We start from the raw sequence: 16,232 nt of genomic DNA on the forward strand, positions 1-16,232 counted from the left end.
GATAGGGATCTTTCAGTCTGAGACGTGTCGATGTCCCAATTTTAGAGAGAGTGAACAAAAGGGAGTACCCTCATCTTACAACCACCCTTATTACTTCCGAAGTTTGAGCTACAAGATGATGAAGAAGTTCAATTGTTCTTGATTGAGCATGTGCAGTCTCCTGATTGTTTCTATGGCTTCAATGGGAGGATCATTGAGAGTACACAACATGCATGGAGCATGCACTATACTGTGGCAAAGAGTCGATATCGATTATGGAGAAGATCATTGAGTACAATGAGATGGGCAACCAAAGAAAAAGGAAAAGGAATGCATGATTATCAACATGGCTTTTTTTTCAGATGTGTGTAGCATGAGCATGAGGCTGGCTACCTCCTGTCTTAGTTGTATGGCTAGTTGGAAATATGTAAAATGAACTTGTATTAGACCACTACTTAGCTTGTACACGAGGTTTGTTTAGGTGAATGATAACATGCACTTTTTTGGATGCTTGTAGCATGAGCATGAGGCTAGCCACCTCTTGTTCTAGTTGTATGGCTAGTTGGAAATATATACAATGGACTTGTATTAGACCACTACTCAACTTGTACACTAGGCTTGCTTTGGTGAATGATACCATATACCTTGGATTTGTATTATTGGTCAAGTTGTAAACTGGATTTCTTTTGGTCAACTTGCGAACTAGAAAGTGTACTAGTAATAGGGTACTAACAGGCTAGTACAAGTGTATTTCACTCATAGGATACTAATCATACTACTCATAGGGTACTAACATAATGCTAATAGGGTACTAATAGACTAATAATAGGGTACTAATATGCTATTACTAGTGTCTTCACTCATTGGGTACTAACAGAGTACTAATAGGGTACTAACAGGCTAGTTCTCATTGGGTACTAACAGACAAAACCTAGTAAAAATAGGCATTTTACTATTAGACTGCTTATAGGGTACTAATAGACTACTAATAGGATACTAATATTCTATTACTAGTGTGCTTCACTCATTGGGTACTAACAGAGTACTAATAGGGTACTAACATGCTAGTACTCATTGGGTATTAATAGACAAAACCTAATAAAAATAGGCATTTTACTATTAGACTACTCATAGGGTACTAAAAGACTACTAATAGGATACTAATATGCTATTACTAGTGTGCTTCACTCATTGGGTAATAACAGAGTACTAATAGAGTGTACCAACACATTGGTACTCATACAAAACCTAGTAAAAATAGGCATTTTACTATTAGACTACTAATAGTCTATTCTTAGGGTAATAATAGGTAAGTAGTAGGATAATACTGCTGCTAGACTACTGATAGGGTACTAACAGATTACTATTAAGGGACCTACTACTAATAGGGTACTAGTAGGATACTACTAGTCTATTACATAAGGTCAGTTTTAGGATGGAATAGACATATACTACTAATAGATTACTATAAGGGTCTAATAGAATACTATAAGTAAACAAATTAGACAATTAGACTAGTAAAGTGATTTTTATTAGACGACATGATGTACGTTTTGCACCATAGTAATAGTCGAGTACACTCCTAAACTATTAATCAAGACCTGCAGTTGCATACGAGAAAGTAGAGAAGAGAAGACACACAGGAAGAGAGCATAATAACCAGAATTGGAATCTTGAACGTTTCTTAAACTCAATCAAAATGTAGGTTTGTTACATGTTAAGTGGGATGGTATTGTGTATTATTTCGTACACTGCATCTAAAATTGAAAAAACCTTCCTTTCATCGTTGACTAATTTCGTATGAACCGGAAACTTGATGGCCCTGATAAGGTGCGAGTAAGTTAAAACTTCAAGGTGGTCATCAAGAAGGCAATAAGTATGGACATCAAGTTGTTTGTAGTATATACCCTTGACTGCATAACAGTCCTTCTATGATGTTTCTCCATCCATCATGCAATGCACTAATTGCCTTAAACTTTGCAGTAGTACACTTTATGATGTAAAACTCCATACCCTTAGAATTCCCAACCTGTGCATTAACAGCAAAATTGTTCCCAAATGCTCACAGCATCACTGCGAATTTCATGGTGTCCTTCATAGGTGGCATCATCAAAGATATCATTTGTGTGTAAACTTGGTGCTACGGGCTCGATGATATGATATTCCCATTGTTGCACATATGCTTTGTTGCGACATCTTTTCCATGGACTATCCATGCAAGCACTACAAAAACATGATAAATTTCGTGCTCTAATGCTCGTGTTAGTCATTGAAAACCCATTAACACAATGTATAGAACGTGTTTTATCAACAAGCTGGCAGTCCCACAAAACTGATATGTCAACCTTTGTAGCCTTCACCTCCCAAAACAATCTAGCCACAGATATTTCCTTTGATGGGTAGGAAGTTTAAGCTGCATTTGACAAACTCGACTGAAGAAAGTTGACCACGTCAGCAGCACACTCTAGTCACACAGCATCCACTTTCAATTGTTCATGTGTGAGGGCTCTCTTCACAATAGCCCCTACTCCATCATGCTCACCCTTACCATGTCTTGAGCCAAAAAAATTCCACCTCATTTTCAAGCCAGTCAAATGAGGATATCTATCAACAAATAAAACGGTCTCTTTTCCTTGAATTGGGATGCTCCACCATCTGACCAAACATAGTGCTCTTGTAACAGTACCCCTGTTTCTCTAGCCACGTATAATGAAGCATAAAACAATGTTGCACAAATAGAGCATTATGCTTCATATCATCAAAGATGAAGAAATGGATAGTTTTTTGAATCTCACCGCGCCAATTCGAATGTACGTTATGTGCACAAGAATAGTTACCTACTTTGTATACCAATGGATAGACTGAATCTCATTTTGCTCTTGAAATGAGCAGTTCTCAGCAAAGTCAATAACAGACAAAACAATGTTAAATGGAAAATACATCACACACTCTTTAAACTGCTCAGCTTGCCGCTTGTATATAAAGTTGTATCAAATAAACTTTGTAAGTTGAGTCCAAAACAAGTGTACTAATTCTTTGTAGCTCATTTGTTCAATTATCAACTCTTTCCTTTTCTTTGTTGTTCCACCACTACCATTGTAAGCCACATCCTTAAAAACCTTCAGTGGAACAACTATTTTGCTATCAAAAATCTCACGTTACCAAAAAACCAAAGTTTTTGGTCCATACTTTTTACATTGTCCCATTGTGCAATCCAGATGATGAAAACTAGAAGCTATAGGATTTTCGCATAAAGGACACCTTCCCAAATAGACGTAACACTTTTGAAGGTGTGATCAATAGATCTGCATGTTGAAATACCACCATTGCTTTGGCATATCTTATAGTTGCATAAACAACCTGCTCCATGAAATCCATTCTTAGGCTGTCGCATAAAGTTCATTGAATCTTTGAGGAAGATCATTTGTACATGTTGAATAGAGGAACATATGTATCTATCATTTGTACATGTTGAATAGAGGAACATATGTATCTATCTTTTAAGTCCTTACAAAATAAGGCTTCATGTATTTAAATAAACGTTGTTGAATTGCAATATCTGGGTGCTGCCCTTTGAATTCCAAGAAAAGTTCTACCTGCAGAGCAATAGAAGATTTTGCATTTATTACATTCCATAATAATGTTGAAACTGAGGTAATTATAGAATAAAATGTTACTAGCAATCCAAAGAGACATGACTACTAATTAGTAGACTAGACTACTATTGATAGTAGACAAGACTACTAATTAGTAGCTTGAACTATTGTATAGAACACTGAGTTACTAATTCTTACTAGAGTACTGATTAGTGGACTAGACTATTGTTTGGACACAACTTCTAACTAGTAAACTACACTACTCTTAGTAGATTGAACTATTATTTGCAAACTGAACTACTAATTAGTATCATGTCTACTATTATTAGTAGTGTAGTCTACTAATTAGTGGTTGCCTCTGAAAAACAGTAGTCCACACTACTAATTAGTAGTCCACTCTACTAACTAGTACTAGTAAGTAGTTCAATCACCGAAACAGTAGTCCAATCTACTAATTAAGAGTTCAATATCCTAAACAGTAATCCAATCTACTAATTAGTAGTCTTCTCTACTACAATCAGTAGTCCAGTCTACTAATTAGTGACTACTATAATGAGTAGTCCAGTCTACCAAATCGTTGTCCACCCAAACTCCCCCAACATCCCTAAAAGGGTGGATATGGGACAATGGGGGGAGTCTAATGCACCATATGAATCCTACACCAAGGTGAGGGAAGACACGATGTGGGATATAGAATAACAAGCTTCCAAGCAAAGAGGAGGTAAAGGATGAGAATAACAAGCTTCCAAGCAGAGAGGAGGTAAAGGCTAAAAACATGAGAACGTAAGAAAGGAAACCGTAGAAAAAGATGACCCTACGACTTGCAGGCTCTTGTAGCCATAGCAGAGGATTAATTGAATTCGAGTGGCCACACTATACATTACTCTAAAGTTAACACTTAAACAGAGTCAAGAGTCAACGATATTGTCAATTATAAATAATCTGAAATTAAATTATTATGCCCGAATATTTTCTTAACTTTTTTCTTTTTGTGATATATCATAGTCATAGGGTGGAAAAGGTAATTTTTATTTTTTATTTGTGTGTGTGTGTGTGTGTCCAAGATACTACTTTTCAACCCATAATATTGTTTTGTGTGACCGTGAATCTTTTTTTTGTCCTATTCAAGATACTACTTTTTATGTTAATAATCTTGATCAACGTAGCCTTAATCATACTTGACCGTGTTAGCTTGCTTTTTTCAATGCCATAGTGTGCGCCTTAATCATGAGAATGGACATGTTAGCCAATGGACTTTTTAGCCTGTTCTTGTTAGCTTACGTTAAGCTGATTCCAATTGATGCAAAATACATGGTGCAGAGCGAACATGCAGGTATTAGTATGTCATCATGATTCTTCTTCTTCTTCTCTACGTAGCGTAATTAATGCATAGGTGTTCCTTGATCTCTATTACACATTTTGAACACTTTTACACCTAGGTTAGGGTAAACGAGTCCATTGAGAATCTCATAGCCACAATGCATTGCTCTGCAAGAGCTATCGATGAGATGACTCGTGCGAGTGTAGGGGACGCACGTTTTACTTTACACATCGTGGTAGACCTAGAGGCTATGCTAGCTTCCTTATGCAGCCTAGGTAGCATCATGTCTAATGTGGCTTGGCATTAGAGATTCCATTTTAGATCTATTTTATAGGTTTCCAAGGAGTCATTTCTATAGTTGGAAAAAACTGCTCCTTATTTCCAGATGTTCCACTTGGCCATGGTAGCGTATATATAGTCGATATTTAGCTGCTTACGGGAGGATGCAATACCATCGCTAGATTCCCTTATACTTTGCAAACTAGTTATATACACAGTTCATATTAGGACAAGAGGTGGACTACACTACCACCTGTCTTCATGCAGTGGGGTGGACAGGGGTTTCTTGGGCAAGCAGGTAGGGCGTAACCCCCTCCCCCCCACCCTTTGAAATATTAAGGTTGACCTGACCTTTGTGCCACTTTCTAGTGTTGAGACTCTTAGATTTCAGATTGGGAGGTGATGTACGTACTACCCACATAGAACATCCAGCATGAGGTGTGACTATTTTTACACATAGAACCTACACTAACTCAATTTGGTATCTTTCTTTGATTTGTGTACTTACGTGTATGTGAATTTCTTATGTTGTTTTGGTATATATACATTCACACACACACACACACACACACTTATGTGCACATGTACTTTCACCTACATAATACACAAACATTTTCTAAGGAACACATGTATACAAACACACACACACACACACTCATGTGCACATTCACTCACATCCACCTACATATAATATACACAAAAATTCACATGCACAAACTTATCCAAACATTTTTTTTGGCATGTTTTATCTCTTAAGAGATTTTGTTTTTAGTTTACTTATCTCTTAACAATGTGAATACTTATCCCTTAACAATGTGAATGTGCTCGGATGATGACCAAACTTTGTATGTACATGTGGACCCTACCCTCCTATCCTCACTCTTGCAAAGTTTGTCTACCATCCGAGCTCATTTGGTTGCAATGTGTAGGTAAAAGGTCCAATTTTGAGGGGACTCTCTAAGGCTAAGGCACATTAAAAACTAGTCGTCCTCTAACCCGCACATTCTAACCAAATGTAATTGGATGGTTAACTTTGCAAGTGTACATGTATATCCCAATCTCACTCGCAAATGTTTGGTTACCATCCGAGCACATTCAATTGGAATGTGCAAGATAAATGCTTGCTTTTTAATGTATCTTAGTCCTATAGAGCCCCCTCAAAATTGGGCCTTTGGTCGTGTCATCTACTTTCTTCTACAATTCTCTCTCTTAAAGCTTGCACTAATTGTTCATTGCTCCAAAAAGCTCGGCAAAAAAAGCTCGCAAAAAAATCCCCCGAAAAAGAGAAATTCCTATCACATTGGAATTATTGGATAATTTATTTAAATTTAAAGATGATTTTTTAGATAAATTTATTTATTTATGAGAAATAATTAAATGTTAAAAGAGGAATTCCTATTACATTTGGAATTCCATCAATTGGCTGGGAAAAGAGAAATTTCTATCACATTGAAATTATTGGATAATTCAATTAAATTCAAAGATGAAGTTTTAGATAAATTTATTTATCTATGAGAAATATTTAAATGTCAAAAGAGAAATTCTTATGACATTTGAAATTCCATCATTTAGATGGGCAAAGAGAAATTTCTAGCATATCGAAATAATGGATATTTTAATTTAGATAAATTTATTTTATGAGAAATAATTGATAAAAAAAGAGAAATTTCTATGACATTAGAATGTAAATAATTAAATGCAAAAAGAGGAATTTCCATAGTAATTGGGATCCAAGAAATTAAATGGGAAGAGAAATTTTTAGTATAATTCGATTTATGATTAATTACCAAAAGTGAAAATATGGGTAGAATCGATTTCTACAAATCTCATGAATTCTTTTATTAAAAAGAAGAATATTGAATATAATTCAATTGAGGAGTTGAGAAGGAATATGAAAATAGTTGTCAAAAAAGAATCTTTAATAAGGTTAAGCAATTGGCAAAAATTTAGAAAAAGTCTTATTATCGGTATCAATCTAGAAAAAGCTATTAAATGGGAATAGCATGTGAATGAATGTGATAAGATGTGTATGGGATGTGATAATATGTAAATGGGATGCGATAAGATGTGTATGGGATGTGATAGGATGAGAACGGATGCGATGAGTATGGGATATGATTGGATGTGAATGCGGATGTATATGTGAAAGAAATGGTATGCATGTGTATGAGAATGAATAAATGTGGATATGGATGTAGATGTGTATGTGAATGTATGGATGTGGATGTGGATGTGATATGGATGCAGATGTATGGATGTAGACGTGTATGTGGATGTGGATGTGGATGTATGGATGTGGATGTGGATGTGGGTGTGGATGTATGGATGTGGATATGGATGTAGATGTATGGATGTGGATATGGGTGTGGATGTATGGATGTAGATGTGTATGTGGATGTATGGATGTGGATATGGATATGGAGTAGATGTATGGATGTGAATATGGATGTGGATGTATGGATGTGAATGTGGATGTATGGATGTGGATATGGATGTGGATATGGATGTGGATGTGGATGTGGATGTGGATGTATGGATGTGGATATGGATGTGGATGTATGGATGTATGGATGTGGATGTGGATGTGGATGTGGATGTGGATGTACTGGATGTGGATATGGATGTAGATGTATGGGTGGATGTGGATGTGGATGTGGGTGTATGGATATGGATGTATGGATATGGATGTATGGATTTGGATGTGGATGTGGATGTGGATGTGGATGTATGGATGTGGATATGGATGTAGATGTATGGATATGGATGTATGGATGTGGAATGGATGTGGATGTATGGATGTGGAATGGATGTGGATGTATGGATGTGGATGTGGATGTATGGATATGGATGTGGATATGGATGTGGATATGGATGTGGATGTATGGATGTGGATGTATGGATGTAGATGAATATGTGGAAGAATGAATGTAGATGTGTATGTGGAAGAATGGATGTGGATGTGTATGTGGATGTATGAATGCGGATGTGTATGTGAAGAATGAATGTGGATGTGAATGTGTACGTAGAAGAGTGGATATGGATGTGTATGTGGAAGTACGAATGTAGATGTGTGAAAGAATGAATGAGGATGTATATGTGAAAGGATGTGATATCGATGTGAGTGAATGGATGAGATATAATGTGATGTGAATCGGGATGAGAATGAATGAGATGTGATGTCATGTGAATCAGAATGAGATGTGATGTCATGTGAATCAGAATGTGAATGATATGGGATGTGAATGGATGATATGGGATATGTGAATGGATGATATGTGATGTGAATGAATCTGATGTGATGATGTGAATCAGGATGAGAATGAATGAGATGTGATGTCATGTGAATCAGAATGTGAATGAATGATATGGGATGTGAATGGATGATATGTGATGTGAATGAATCTGATGTGATGAGATGAAAAATGATGTGATTGGATGAGAATGGGTACACATATGAATTGGACGTGGATTAAGTAATATGGATTGATGTGGAACATTGTGGAAAGACGAGAGTTCATTATAGAAACTATATTTGTGACCTGTTTGTAAATGACTGTTTTATGTCAAGAATACTGGGAAAATATTTTGACCATCTTGTGAATAAGGTCGTGGAGACCTAATTGATAAAGTTGCAACAGCTGAGACGGAGAGTCAATGGAGAGGACGTCTCGCGTAGCAAGGTCGACCGAGGTCTTGACCAGCCTTAGTTTTATTTAAATGGTGAGCTTCTGGTACGGTGGATGAGGGACCAAGGAAGCGGCCTATGAGTGAAGCGCTAGGTGACCTGCGAAGGATCCTAGAGGGTGCTGACCATACAGTGCTCGGGCTCTAGGTTGCCAACGATACCCACATGTGCGTCGTGGAAGATATTGGAACAAGGAGTAAGAGTTGTTTTCTGAAACTGGGCATGGATTTGGTTGATTGACCTTGCTGGTCCTCAAAACGGATGAGTCCATGGCTCTTTTATATGGATCTGTTGGTTGATCTTGCTAATCTTCAACGGAGATTCCATCTTGAATTTTTATAAGTGAATATATTGCCGGGTACTATGAGCTAGGAACTATCGAAAAGGCCCTTGAGTGGACAGGTGGTGAGCGTTCTGGTTGCCAATGATGCCATAGATACTCCGATGAAGGAATGATTGAAAATTAAGATTCAATCGGATATTTTGGAGGATTGTGATCAGTGACACTATGGCTTCATTAAATGATTGTTTTAAAGATAGCTGAATCTATGAAGAAGGCAATTTCATATTAGGTGTGTAAGTGGTGTGACTAGCTTTAAGTTTGCATGAACATCCGGCTAGGGGGCCTGGGAACTCGTTTCCCGGGTACTCGGGATAAAACCTAACCAAATTCTTAATTGGATCCTATCACTACAGTGGTTGGGCGGTTGGCTAACCCCTGGGACTTAGGCTGGACTGATGGATCCGTAAAATGAGACTCAATTCTGTATGCTAGATGAAGTAAATCCCTGATAGTAATTGTTATATGGAAAAAGGAATCAACGGCTATGCCTCTCGATGGGGAAAAAAGCCTTGATCTCTATGATCCAAGTACAAGTTTCTTTCTTGATTTGACCAAGTGACTTTAGGTTTGGTCGGATCAGTTTGGTCAATAATGACCTTGACTACGTTAGAGTAAAAATATCTTAGAGGAATCGCCCGTGCTTTCTGGAAAGGAAAGTTTTTCCGGGTTCGGTTTTGGAAGAATCGAGGGATTAGTCTCCTGTCCGGATATCTGTGGGCAAGGGCTCGAGTGAGAGGACCCTGCACTGCGCAAGGAGTGCTACTTCCGTTGCTAGCACCCCCGAACCCGTTGCGCGGAGGGGACAGGGATCTTTCACTCTTTGTATATGCATTTAAAAGTAAAAAATCTACACAACATGCCATTTTCCACCCTTCTTGGGAGTGACCACCATTGAAGAAATCCATTTTGAATTTTCTACTGAAAAAATAAAACCAGCTTGAAGTAAGCTAGTTACCTCCTTCTTGAGCACCTCTTCTTGCACCATTCCCAATCGCCTCAGCCGTTGTACCATTGGCTTGCTTTGGGGTTTGAGATCAATTTTGTGCTCTACTAAGGTAACTTGGCATACCTGTGAGTAGCTGTTTGCAAAAAGGTTAGGAAAACCATCCAACATTTTTAAGTAATTCTCCCTTTCAATACCTGTTATGGACTCATAAAGAAGAAGCTCATTTTGTTGATGAAGATTGGCGAGTTCCTCTTTCTCGAGCATGATTGAAGAACCTTCATCCACCAAGGTTCCCTCTCTTTCAGTGTCCCCCCAATCAATGCCTAGGAAAAGGCCAAACACAACTCCTTCCACCTCTCCTTCTAAGATGGACGCCTCGGAGCTGGCACTTATCTCCTCATCATCGGATGAATCTGACTCTAAACTCTCAGAAGTTGAAGATTCATCTCTTACCACTTTCTTATGGGCGACTCTTGATGTTGTAGCGGACCTTCTTTTTCTCTCCTTGAAGAATGAGATCACCTGTCTCCCACTTCTGAACTGCTTTCACATGGCAAAGCCATGGCCTTCCCAAGATCAATGGGTAAGCCCTAGCATTTGGCTTTGTAGGAATTACTTGAAAAGTTGTAGGCTACAAAGATACCACATACATCCACTACCAAATTCTTTACCACTCCTAGCATTTTCATCCTAGTATTATCAGCAAGTTTGATGTGATAGGGAGAGTTAACAGAAAACTTCAAATCAGCATCTTTCATTGTTTTTTCACTCATGACATTTATCGATGCACCTCTATCAATGTATGCATTAGAAATTGTTTGCCCATCAATGATGACATCAATCATAGGAACATCATCTCCCATATCTATGTCTACCTTTTGAGCCATAGGGATCCAATTATCCTTCTTCTCCTTTTTGTCAGACTCTCTTGTGCTAGCTAACTTATCCCATTCCTTCTTGAGTTTTGGAGAGAGTGCCAAAAGTTACCCAAATGTGATTTATGTAGTTTTCTCCCTAAGGTCTGTTAAAAGGTCATAACTAAGGTCTGTTAAAAGGTCATAACTAAGAGATCCTTGTCCAAGAGGAAAATCTGATTCTCCAATTTTCCTCCTAGATGACTTTTTCTTCTTCTTTTGTTTCTCCTCTTTCTCTTCTTCTTCTTCTTCTTCTTCTTCATCATCATCATCACTCCTAGTTCTACGATTCCTTCTTTCCATCAATATAATCAAGGTTTCTTCTTCTTCTTCTTCTTCTTCTTCTTCTCAACATATTTCTCCAAAAGTGCTACTGACTTTTATCCTCTCTTTTCCTCAATTTTGGACATTTAGGATGATAGTGTTCCTTTTCTTTACATTCATAGCCATGCATAGAAGTATGCATAAAGGATAAATTTTTATATCAAAAGTGTTATTTTTATCAATTTTTATTTTCATGCATAGAAGTATGCATAAAGGATAATTTTTTATATCAAAAGTGTTATTTTTACCATTTTTATTTCATGCATAGAAGTATGCATAATGGTTAGAAATTTATATCAAAAGTGTTACTTTTATCATTTTTATGCATAAGAGTATGTGTAAAGATATATTTTTATTATAAAAGTGTTACTTTTATAAAAATTGATTTTAATGTATAGAGGTATATAAAAAAAAATTTAATCGGAGATCGACGTAAATGAATATTCCTCGAGAAATCCATGTTTTGAAATTGTAAACAAATATTCATCGTAGGAAATTTTAGAAAAAGAGAAACTGAGATAGTACCTTTCGAGAAGATAAATTTAGAGAGAACCTTTCAGACCTAAACTCGGACTCAGATTATTGATCAAGACCTAATTCCTTCGTGAGTTTCAATCAATGACGATGTGCCCAGTTCAGGGAAAATGTATTCAATCACCCATCGAATCAAAAACTAAGTTAAGACTTGTGACTTTGATCTAAGAATCAAGTTAACAGAATTTGAAGAATTTTGTTTGGAATTGAAAATTGGATCTAGGGATTTATGATATACTCATGGTATTCAAACAAAAATCAAAACTGTAAACTTGCATAGAAACCCTGCCTTCTTAAAAGACTGTCTTACGCCAGAATGCTGGAGGGAGCATTTGGCATATATGTTTATCTAAGGGAAGTTCGGTTGCAACAGCTGGCGGGGAGTGTTCGAGGGACAGCTCACGCGGCAAGGCTTGCCGACCAGCCTCGGTATGGTTAAAATGGTGCGCTTTCGGTACGATGGAAGAGGGCCGACGAAGCGGTCCCTGAGTGAAGTGCCAGGACACCTAAGGAGGATCCTGGAGGGTTCTGACCAGGCGATGCACGGGCTCGCGGTGCCGAGGACATCCATGCGTATGTCGAGGAAGATATTATATGATGGACCTATGTTTTTTTTTTAAATCTATCACTGGATTTCGTTGTTGACTTGCTGGTCTCAACGGAGAGTCCAGAATGATACTGTTTTGTTGAGAAACAAGGACTCAATGAAAATTTTGAAGTATGACATGTATAACTCGTAAATTGTTTATCAAGGATTGTTTTTATTAAAGTTTTAATAAAGAGGAGTGCGTGCGTATCTGTTTTCTAAAGCTAAAGTTAAGAAAGGCAATTCAATTATATGGGTGGGTGAGTACTTAATTGGTTCCACCGATTCCAGTGGTAGGGTGGTGGCTAACCCATGGGCCGGATGGGGTTAGGCTGGAATCAGTGGAGTTTTTAATAATCAATTTTAAAATCTTAGGATTACGCTAAGATTCGAGTAGTTAGATAATCTCCTGATAAATTTTTCAATAAGTAGATCAACGGCTGTGCCTGACCTGGATCAGGAAAAAAGCGTTGAATTTACTAAAATGATCAAATTATATCAGTGATAGTTTCCTTCTATCTGGTTTATCCAGTTGAAGGATAGCTTAGAATTGATCACGTTAGAAAAATTTGTTTAAAAAAATTTTTTCATAATGGCGGAATCGCTCCCGCTTTTCGGGCATGGGAATTTTTCCCGGTTTCGGTTTTTGGAGTGACCACCACCAGCCTAGTCTCGTTCTCGAACATTTAAGGGCGAGGCCCTGAGTGAGAAACCCTGCCTCGCGCGGAGGGGCAGAGGGATCTTACAGTTGGTATTAGAGCAAAAATTGAAAGCTAATAAGGATAAATAAATTCTTATCTGAAATTGATTATAAGAACTTAGAAGTGTATTTTCATTCCGTAAGCTTATTTAATGAAGAAATTTTAATCAAAGAAATTGTTTTTATAGATGGAAGTCCCCTATTTATCTTGTATTTCCGACCTCACCCAGTCTCAAGATATGATTGCGTTTGCCTTCGAGCAGCTTCAACTTGAATAAGCCGAAGAAGACTCGCACGCCATTTCGAGGATTTATATTTTCCTAACCCAGCAGAGAGAATTCAGCATAAGTGGTTTGCAGGGCAATATGTCCACGCCTCTTGCGACCGCCGTGCAATGCTGTGGGAGAACCTCTCATTGGTTATGATTTTGTTAAAGCTGAAAATCGTACGTGGCGTCATTTTATATCATTCAACGCCTCGAAATTTCAGGCTTGCATGCCAAGTCTATAGACTTCTTAGTTGTTTTATTCCTAAATGGAATATAATAGCTCTCTTGTCAGTAAGTGGACGTTTGTATCATGGCATGGCTATGGCCCAATACCGTCGTCATATGCATTTCTCGAGGAGATTTTGAGTTCTGGAGCCGAACTGCTCTATGTACATAATGCAACTTTTATATAAATAAAAAAATGTTTTCCGGAGAAAAATTTTCTGTTGTATAAATGATTGTTTACGGCGGCGGACGATCTGCTGATAAAGAAAAATTTGTTATCGGACATATGTCATAGATCTCCAATAAGATCTTGTCTTGTTTAAGAAATTGTTTTTCGAACTCTTAAGTCTTAGGATCTCATGAATAATATCAAAATAAAAATTTATTAATATATAAATTTTGGCAGAATCATGAGACGAGGAAACCGTGGTCGTCAGCCTGACCCTGTCTCTGAAGATGACGAGCTTGACCTTGATGTTCGCAAGGCTCTTCATAGGACTCAGCCAGGACCCTTCAAAGGAGAAGGGGAGAACCTGGGCGAGGCTGTGGAGAAATGGGTGGAAGCCATGGAAGAGTATTTTGACGTCACAGGATACAATCAGCGGAGCAAAATGGCTCTTGGCCGGCTGAAAATAGTGGAAACAACCAGGGTAGCATGGAGGAACCACTGTGACACCAATCGTCTGGACAGAAATACTCAATCCTGGAATGATCTAAAAACCTATCTAAGAAAGAGATTTTGCCCTCCTGGATTTTTAGAAACCAAAATGAACGAATTCTTAGAACTAAAGCAGGAGAGCAAAACCATCGAGGAATATCACCAGGCCTTTGCCCTTCTACTCAAATATTCACCACCTCTTGATGAAGAGCAACTCATGGCCAGGTTCATTCGAGGAATGAACGAACCCTTGGACACACTGGTCAAAAACGCCAAGCCAGTGTCCATGGCTGAAGCAGTAAGAATGGCAAAAGATTTTGCCAAAGCTTTTGTAGTAAAGGTCCCACCAAAACCTGCACCCTCTAACTTTAAGAGATTCCAAGCCCAGGGAAGTACTTCCAACTTTCCACCCCCAAAGAGGCAGCAAGGCCTGAATCAAAATCAGGATGCAGGAAGATTCAGAAGTGAAGGAAGACCCTTCCCCCAGAGTACTTTCTCAGGAACCTCATCGCTTTCAAAAAATCAAAAGGATGAGCTCAGAACTGAAAACCAATGTTTTGGATGCCAGGGTTTTGGTCACCAGTTAAAAGACTACCCGACTCCTGCCATGTCAAGGGGACAGGGAAGTCAAGAACCCCGAATTCAGAGACCAACCCCTTCATTCCAGTTAAAAGACTACCCGACTCCTGCCATGTCAAGGGGACAGGGAAGTCAAGAACCCCGAATTCAGAGACCAACCCCTTCATTCCAGTTAAAAGACTACCCGACTCCTGCCATGTCAAGGGGACAGGGAAGTCAAGACCAACCCCTTCATTCCAGTCTAATCAAGGTCCGTCTCGCCCTAGCCAGGGAAACCCCAGAAGAATTCCAGCCCAGCCATCTGCCTCTATCCAGAGTAATCTCAGAACTCCTTCCCAGAATTGGAACAACAAAAGAGAAAGAGTTCTACCTCAGACTGCAGCAGCCAGAGCAGTCACAATTTCAGATGTGGTAGAAGAGGAAAAAGGGCAGATCTATGCTGCAATTGAAAATCAAGGGCCTAACCAGCAGTTCTCCGTCATCCATACTCCAGCAGAGTATCAGGGTAAGCCTTTTAAGCTTTTGATTGATTCAAGCAGTTCTCATTCATTCATTTCTCCTGGTGGATGCTTGCGTAAGCTAGTCTTAGAACAGAAATCAGGGAAACCTATGCAAGTTGAATTGGCCAGTGGTGGGAAGACTCTTTTCACTCACCATGAGACAGATCTTATCCAGTTCAATCTAGATGGTAATGTAACCGACTGTCAGTTCAAAGTCTTACCTCTAGGAGTTTTTGACGGAATCCTTGGAATGCATTGGCTCCACAAATATCAAGCTGACATACACTGTCACAATGGAACCATTTCCTTCCATGACCTTCACGGGAACAAAGTCCATGGAACTGGAGTTTCCGGATCCCCAGACCTTCAGTTAGTAAAAGCTTCCAGGTTACTGAAAGGACTTAGGAAGAAGCAGCAAATTTATGTTGTCAAAATGAACCCAGTAGACTCAAAGCTTAAAGCTAAAGAACCAGAATGGTTAAGTGAATTTGATGATCTATTCCCAGCAGAGCTAACTGAAATGCCTCCAATTCGGGAAATAGATCATGTGATTGAATTGACCCCCGGAGCTCAACCTGTAGCCCTACGCTCTTACAAAATGCCAGTTCCTGAAGCCATCGAACTCAAGGAATAGCTTAGGCAGCTGTTAGAACAAGGGTTTGTAAGACCCAGTGTTTCACCTTGGGGTGCGCCAGTTCTCTTTCAGAAAAAGAAAGATGGAACGCTTAGACTCTGTGTGGACTACAGAGGTCTAAATCAGCTGACAGTTAAGAATAAGTATCCTATCCCAAGGAT

This window comes from Cibotium barometz, chromosome 56 (assembly GCF_041138505.1).
Source record: "Cibotium barometz isolate CiBa-2024 chromosome 56, ASM4113850v1, whole genome shotgun sequence".
In the NCBI taxonomy this organism is placed as follows: domain Eukaryota; kingdom Viridiplantae; phylum Streptophyta; class Polypodiopsida; order Cyatheales; family Cibotiaceae; genus Cibotium; species Cibotium barometz.